The sequence below is a fragment of the Fukomys damarensis genome, unplaced genomic scaffold (assembly GCF_012274545.1).
Source record: "Fukomys damarensis isolate Sample0158 unplaced genomic scaffold, DMR_v1.0_HiC HiC_scaffold_32, whole genome shotgun sequence".
Lineage (NCBI taxonomy): Eukaryota > Metazoa > Chordata > Mammalia > Rodentia > Bathyergidae > Fukomys > Fukomys damarensis.
The window spans coordinates 16,606,239-16,615,042 of NW_022900944.1; the positions used below are offsets into that span (position 1 = coordinate 16,606,239).

General features: G+C 36.2%; 1 long non-coding RNA gene across 1 annotated transcript in view; it reads left to right on the forward strand.

Moving 5' to 3' along the window:
* Window positions 1-3,979, forward strand: part of LOC104865475 — a 22,477-nt gene extending 18,498 nt beyond the window's left edge. The window contains exons 2-3 of the long non-coding RNA XR_781167.1: window positions 1,492-1,595; window positions 3,586-3,979. This is a non-coding gene — a long non-coding RNA (uncharacterized LOC104865475). The remainder of the gene's footprint in view (window positions 1-1,491; window positions 1,596-3,585) is intronic.
* Window positions 3,980-8,804: the final 4,825 nt, after the last annotated feature.

An 8,804-nucleotide genomic window follows, 5' to 3' on the forward strand; every position in this document is an offset into this window, starting at 1 on the left:
TTTTTTTTTTTTTTGTACCAGGGATCGAACTCAGATCCTTGTGCTTGCGAGGCAGGTGCTGGAACCACTGAGCTAAATATCTGGCTGGTGTCCTATTTTTTAATATGAAGGTAAGTGAGCTGTGATCTTTGTCCTCACAGACTTTAGCCTGTATTAAGATGGAAACAAAGTAAAAATGAATAAGCAGGACAAAAAATAAAATGCAACAAATATTAAAAGGTGTCCCAATAAGTGGGATGTTTGTATAATCAACCCAACATTTATGAACAATATCTCGCATAGAGCAGATCCTCCCTTGCCTCAGTGAGTGAATTAATAAGTAAATAGAGTAATAAGTCATTTAGATGGTAGCCTGCAAGTTAAGAGGATATAGAGATTATTTTTCTGGGGTGGTAATCAAGAAGAACAAAGCTGGGCATGGTGGCATACACCTATAATCCTAGCACATGGGAGGCTGAGGCAGGAGGATCTCTGTGAGTTTGAGACCAGCCTGGGCTGCATAGTAAGTTCCAGAGCAGTCTGAACTATATAGTGACACCCTGTCTCAAAAAATAGAAGAAGAAGAAGAAGAAGAAGAAGAAGAAGAAGAAGAAGAAGAAGAAGAAGAAGAAGAAGAAGAAGAAGAAGAAAATGGAAGATTTGCCAGTTGAGCCTTGGAGCCTTGGTTGTTAAACTTTGAGTGAAGATGAAAAGAAGGGCTTTTTAGGATATGGAGACAACATGGACATACACAGGGCAGCAAAATAATTAAGAGATGAGCTTGGCAATTTCTAAACTATCTAGTTTTGCTTGGCACCTATCACAATATACACCAAAATACATTGGGAAAAATAAAAATAAATAAAGCAGGCACTGGCTGCCCTAGCAGGATTAGCAAAATATGGGAGACAGCCCCATCAGAAGTGGTTTGAAGCACGCCAAGTCCAACAAAAGATGGACAGGTGGTCTAAATTCCTTGGATCTCCCTCAGCTTCGTCACCCATAAAATGGCACAGTACCTATATTGCAAGTATTTTTGAGAATTATGTGAAGTTTGATATATAAATTAGGTGGCACATAATATTTATTATATTTGGTAATATTAACAATAATAATAGGCAACATTATTGAGTCAAATAGCACAATGCAGCTACCATTCTCTTGAAATTCTGATGTAATTACAGATAATAAGACAACTAACTAACTCACCCATTAAGTTCACTCTCTGTGATTTACCTCAGGCATTGATCTGCTTGGTTACATCTGGTCAGAAATGTAAAACCCTGTCATCACCATAGATTTAGAGCATTTCCTATAGGTTAATATAAAACCAAATGTTTTCAAAGGAAACAACTTAAAAAAAATAGGAAAGCAGAATGGTGTGTTGGTGAAGGGGTACACATTTTGGAGCTAAATCTAAACCCGAATTCCTGTTTAACCATTTACTGTCTCTGTGGCCTTGAGTAAATTACTCAACCTTTGTCTGTAAACCTTGTTTTTCTGTTGTAAAAGGGGAGGGATGCTGATGATACTGACAATGATAAGGAACAACAAACAGATGAACAATACTACCAACTTCATAGACTCATTGTTTAAAGCACGGTGTCTGGCGCACAGTAAGTATTATAATTATTTTTATTGTTATCTGATTTGCCTGTATACATATTTCCTGAATAATTTAATACCAGGTAATCAATCCTTGTGGGGAAGGAAGAATTTCCACTAATTTCCATGTGTGGTGATGGAGAGAGAATGTTTGCTTTGCAGCCAAAAAATCTGAACCCTGATCTTAGCCCTGCCACTAGTTCATTTTATGACTTGATGAAGAAATGCTTTACTATTAACCTCAGCTTCTTTTTATTTTCATTAAGTTTAGTGGTACTTTTTAGGTATACAATAGTTACATTCACCTTTGGGATCTTGTAACTTTACATGATGCACCTTGGTTCTTATTTTTTCCCCATTCCCCTGCTCTCCTTTCATCCCCTCTACCCTTCCCTATTTACAAAGGCTTTGTCTCCATTTTTTCTTTTTCTCATATGTTTTCTTTTCCCTTCTTTCTTTCACCCTACTCTTCCCACTTCCCCTACTCCTTTAGACATTTTCTTCCTATTTCACATTTTCATTTATACAATTTGAACCTTATTTACACTTTTAGTTTTTCACACCAAAGATGCTATTCAGTATTTACACGTGTGTCTTATTTATTTCATTTAAGAGTTTGGCCATGAAGTGCATCCATTTAGCTATACATTTTTCTAGTTTTTTCAATCTTCATGGCTGAGTAGTACTCCATTTTATAGAAAAACCACATTTTCTTTAAAAAACCAATCTCCAGTTGATGGGCAACTGGTCTATTTCCAACTTTTAGCTATTACAAATTGTGTGGTTATAAATATGGGTGTGCATATATCACTGTGATATGATTCTTTTAATTCTTTTGGAAAGATACCCAACAGAGGGATAGCTAAGTCAAATAAGACCTCTAATCCTAGTTCTTTGAGGAATCACCATATTGATTTCCACAGTGGTTGCACCAGTCTGCACTCCCACCAGCAATGGAGAAGGGTTCCTTTCTCCCCACAACCCCACCAGCATTTGTTATTGGTTGATTTCTTGATACTAGCCATTCTTTCTGGGATAATGTGGAATCTCAGTGTTGTTTTCATCTGCATCTCTCGGATGACCAGTGATGTGGAACATTTTTTCATATGTTTATTTGCTGCTTTTTCTTGTTTGTCTGAGAAGTGTCACTTCATTTCAGATGCCCATTTTTGAATTGTGTCTTATATTTGGGGAGTCTGATTTTTTGAGTTCTTTATATATTCTAGATAGTAGACCTTTGTCTGAGGAACAGCTGGTAAATCTTTTTCCCACATTGTAGGTTGTCTCAGCTTGGTTGGTGGTCTTTCTTGCAATGAAGACACTTTTTAATAAGTTGAGATCTCAGTTGTTGATTTTTTTGTGCTAGTAAACCTTGGTTTCTTTATTTACTAAATATAGGATACAGGCTAGGTAGATCCCATCTTTATGGTCTGTCATTTTAAGATTCTCTGCACCTACTATATGAAATTTCTACTATATGAAACACTAAACTGAGTCTGTGCATATAGTGCTGGAAACAATGTGAAAGATCAACTAAAAATCAATGAACTGTTCAAAATATTTTCTTCACTTGAAGGATCACAGAGTCACACAAATGGGGGGAGCCAAACTGCCTGTTTCATACAGATTCTTAGGGAAAAATCAACACTTTCCCCCATAATTTAGGTTTGTATTCTGGAGATATGTTGTATTATACAGGATAAAACTTAGTGGAAAATTTTAACATATCTAGATCTTTGACAACATAAGTATAAACTGTTCAGTTTATTTATTAAATTTTTTGATTTATTAGTGAGGCCAGTAGTTTGGTGTAGATCCAGAATAACTCAGGAACTGCTAGCTCTCAGGATTGAAAGACATCCCAGAGACATTTAAAAATTTCTGGATGTTATTTATAAAGACAATTTGGAGAACACTTCTTTATAATGGCACCACAGAGTTGGGGGTGGGTATTTTTAGGCTTCCCTAGGCACTTGAGAATGTACAGCACCTGTTTTTCAGAAACCAAATGGCACAGATATATTCTGTCTGGTCTTCTTGGCACATTTTGGAGAGAAGCCTGGACCCTGTGGTGTGCTACATACCTCAGCCACTTTGATGCTGAAGCAAAAATGTATTGAAAACTTATGCTGCACACAGGCAGAGATGTACAATTTCTAAACAGAACCCCAGACCACGCCCAAAGCCTGCCAGTTCTTTTCAGCACCGTGGACAGCGAACAGAAAATGCTCCCTGTAAACCCTGGTTTCTGCTGTAAATGAAGGAAAAGGCAAAGCACCCACAGTGAATCCTAACAGTGTCTCCTGAAATTGTGTGCTTTCTTCATTGTAATTCTACCCAGTGACTGTGTATAATTCATTTGTTCATTCAGTGAATGTGCTGAAAGACTAATAAAATAGACCCTACCCTCAGGGGTTGTGTTCCTTCAGGGAAAGCAAGTCAATATGACAAGAGTAGTTTAGCAGAGTTAAAAGCATTTCTAATATAATACTGGGACATGATAGGAAATAAAATACCAGTGTGTTAATGGGTTACATCTAGGAGGGCAACACTTTGAAAAGCTCCATGGCATTTAAAGTTTCATAATATGGAGACATGTTTCAGTTGTTTGCTATTATAAACATAGCACAAGAAAATAGGTGTTCAGTATTTATATGTTAAATGAATAATTTTATGGTATGTGTGATAGTGAGGCACTGGGTTTTAGAAAGTATAGTTGCTTATTCAATTTTGCAATTTATAAATATCATTCTGGCAGCATTATGGAGACTGGAGTAGAGAGGAGAGAAGATAAAGACAGGAAGATGATTGCAATTGTTGAATGAAAGATAATAAAAACCAGTATCAAACCCAAAATTAAGATGAGCAATAGGATACGAGAGAAAGAGAGAATATAGAATTAATAGAACATTAGAAGAAGATGTAGATTTTTTGGAAATGAGGATTTGCTTTGTGATTGCTTTGTGTTTGAAGTGCTTTGTGAAACATCAAAGTGAAGGTAAGCAGGGGCAATTGTTCTGGAGATAAGCCAGAAGTCTGGGTTGGTGAGAATATAAATTTGTCTCTGAACACAGTTACAGGTTTCATGCACTCATTTATTACCTCTCATGAGATAACTAGCTGGTGCTTGAAGTGTAGGGAGGCAAATGAGGAACAATAGCAAAGCCAGGATATCTAAATATCATGTCAATTATATCTTGACAGGCCTGTTTTCACATTCATAAAATAAAGACATTGGTTCTGGTTATCTTTTTTCTTGGAAATTTTGTGCTTTCTGTATTCTATCTCAGGATGTAAAATCTCATGTCTATAGAGGCATATAAATTTTTCTAAAGTAGTGAAATTGGCCAAACAGAGATTGTGAAAATTTGGGGAATATATGCTCTATCCATTGGGCCACCCATCCCTCTCTCCAGATAATGTGGAAAGCTAGGCATTAGAACATCTTTTTTATTAAAATTTTTTATTTTAATATAATACAAGTAGATATTAATAAATAAAATATAAAAGCTGTTTTTTGAAAAATAATTTTGCATAACAAAAATCATTAGAGAATAACAATAGTAAATACACTGTGATTATAATGTAAAAGAATATATTTTCATTTGCTAATCTCTCAGCTCATTTCTCAATAAAATTATATCTATTTTTTGCCTAAAATGTTTTAAGTACTTGCAAAGTATCTCATATTGTGTATAATTTTGAATAATTTCTATTTAACTCTATTTATTTTTTTGGTCTTTATTTTCACTTTCAGGTTCTCATGACAGAGACAATGTGATATTTACAATATGTATTTGATTTATTTCGCTTGAAAGTATATTATCAAGGTGCACGCATTTACCTAGAAATATCTCAAGTTCGTCCTTTATGGCTGAATGGTAGTCCATTGTATAAAAACACATCTTTTTTATCCATTCATCAGTTTATGGGCATTTGGATTATTTCCAAGATTTAGCTATTGCAAACTGTACTGCTATAAATATGGGTGTGCATATATTGCTGTGGTATGATGCTTCTAATTCTTTTGGGAAGAAACCCAGAAGAGGAATAGCTGGGTGAAATGGGACCTAGAATATGTCTTTGAAGTAATATGCTATGTCATATCCATTATATCCTCTTGATACAATTAATATCTTGGCCTCAGAGGACAGGTTGATGTCAGTTCCTAGTCATGTTGTGATGACATGCTTCTATCTCAAGTTCTTCCCCAAAGTTGTGGTATATACTAATTTGCATACAGATGAAGTCCAAAAATATGAGCATATTTATATCTCTAAGAGAAACTGGATGTGAGTTCTTGAACCCCTGGCCTCTTGTGTTTTTGATAGGTAATTCTAGGAAGCATTTGTATGTTTTCCAAGGGTTAGGGTGAGAATGTGCCCTTCGCTTACACAATGTAAAAAGTCTTTCTGGTAGTTTTAATGTGACTTTATATTCTATGGCTGGAGATGAAATCTTGTATCTTAAATCATTATCTTCAAAGCTGGGATGGCAATCAGCATCAAGATAAATCTTGACACTAGAGTCAAGACCATGCTTGGGAAGGAGAGAAATCCTGAGAGTGGACTTTGAGAATTTTGGTAGATGCATGTATAAAATTTTTACATCAGAATTTTCTTGACTCTTCCTGAGCAATAGAAGCAACCCATCTGTCTTGTTAGTGTAGAAGATTGTTTTCTCTTCAGGATACTTTGCTCGGATGGGTGATTCTCAAAACAATGCTATCTTCCAAAATATTTATTACTACCTCCCTTCATTATTTTCATACCAATAACTGGACTATTAACATGTCTATGAATAGGTAAAGTGAATGACTATAGATTCTTCTCCATAGAATAAAGACATACTTAATAAAGGAGTACAGGACCTAGGTAATACAAATCAGCAGACATGCAATAAATGTGTAAAAGAGAAGTTCTTGATGGAGTTGGATGAGGTGAGAAAAAATACAGAGTTTAATATGGGTGACTGTATTGATGTGAAAAAAAAATGCTCTTGTAACTTAGAATTTGGCATCTTATTTAAGATACTTGGAACATGTCCTGTTAATCTTCTGTAAAATGTTACTTGAAACTGAGCATTAAGATGGATTACAATAAATGAGTCAAATAGGGCAGAGTTTTGTGAGGTGGGTAACAAGACTGAGGAGAGTAAAACATGTTGAGATGAATGACCACAGAGTACTCTCTATTTGATGGTTTCCCCTGGAAGGATCATAAATTATACTTTTCAATAGGCGATTAGGAACACACTAGTGAGGGGGCCCCAGCATGGCTGTAAAGCTCAGAGGTGGCTGACTGCTATACACCAGGTAACAAGGTCATGGAACTGAGCTTCAGAATTGTAGAATCCAGTTGGAAGCACTTTACATCAGAGGAAAAGTGGCCATCACTGCTATGACCGTGGTGCATAGAAAAGCTCTGATGACAAAGTTCTTTGACTCACAACAATCTATCAAAATGACTGATGGAAGTTTTTAGAGGTAAGATAGATGGGAACCTGATGAGGGTATTTCTTTGTTTGTATAATGGCAAATAATCAAGAATTGATGAGCAGAACCTGATTATCAGCTACAGAAATGGAAAATTGTAATTTCTTATTCAGTTTCCAGATTAGATTCAATGACTAAGATTCAGGCCTTGCTGGTTGAAAGACCCTGTCTCTATTGTGACATTTTAATTTATCTAATAAACATTCTCTCCCAAAAACCTGGAGCAATTTTTCAGAGTAGGTGCAAACAGAGAAAAAGGAGAGTTATGCAACATTTAACAATTAACTAATTAACTAGGCCTATTATATATGGGGTCAGAGAGCACAGTGATGCACAGTAAATCAAAATCCCACCATGGCTACTTGGTTAGAATAAGAGACTAGGATAGTATGGGGGATGGCAATAAAATAATCCCCCCCCACCAAGGTATCCCTTCTTGCTTCAAGTGCACCTGTCATTCTAGCTACTTTCTGAAGCAGTACCGGAAGTCCTCTTTCATGAGTGTCTTTATGATATGTGATTAAAAAAACACAGAGAAGGCTTCTGCCAAGTGGGATCCAACAGAAAGGCAGGCTTGTAAGCACCTATGCTGTGTCCTCATTTGTTCATTCACTGGATCTGGCACCGTGTGACTTCTGGCTCTTTCCCAAAGTCAAAATGACTATGACATGTAAACATTTTGAATCATTTTAGAACATCAAGGAAGACACAGCAGCACAACTAAAGACGCTCATGAAAAGGGACTCCCAGAATAGTGACAAAAATGATGGGATAAGTAGTATGTTCAAAGCAATGGGGGAATATTTTGAGGGTGATCAATGGCAATGTGTCTTTTACTGTAATAATTTTAAAAATTAACATTCACCATATTTTTCAATTCCATCCTATAGAAGACACAGTGGGTCCATGATCAACCCTATCTCTGAGTCTACAGTGGGATGCCTATACTAAATGGTTGGTATAACTCTCATACTTCCTGACCAATAAGGCCAAATTGCAACCTATAAAACATCCCATTCTCCAATCAAGAAAGTATATCAGAAAAAAAATCACATCTAGGAGGAACAATAGTTATTGGCTTGTGCATATGACAGATCTAAGGAATTGACTGTAGCTGATACATAACTCCACGTTCCACTCTTAATTTCACCTCTAACTCTGGTGGACAATTTTGACTCATTTACCATGAACAGTATGTCAACTCAAACCTGTGCTATATGTCTTTCTCTTTTACGCCATATGCTGTTCTCCAACTTAGCTCAGCCTGAAAAAGTAGGAGGAACTTAATGTATCCAAGGTAGATGGACATTGGTACATAAATGTGGCTTCTTGTCTGTGGAGCCATTAATTCAGGAAAATATTCTGCTTGGGTTTCAGAAATTTCAGAACAATCAAATCTCTGTTGGTTACAGGAATAATTACTCTGTTGTCAGCTATACCTCTTTGCCTGTCCTTGTCTCAATGATGACATTCAGAGAAAACCAAACAGTGACATAAGCCTGCTGCTGCAAGAGCTTCTCCTTCTGGATTTCTGTGAGAAACTCCTGATTTTTAAATGAGAGCAAGTAATTAAGAAAATCTATAGTGTTGGCCAATTACAATACATCTGTTACTCATTCCTGCCCATGAACCACCAGTGTGCTACTTTTTCCTGACACAAAATTTTATCTAGAAACTGAAGCATTGGTGGTGTAAGTGATTAAACTGAAAGAGTGAACTAAGTGGC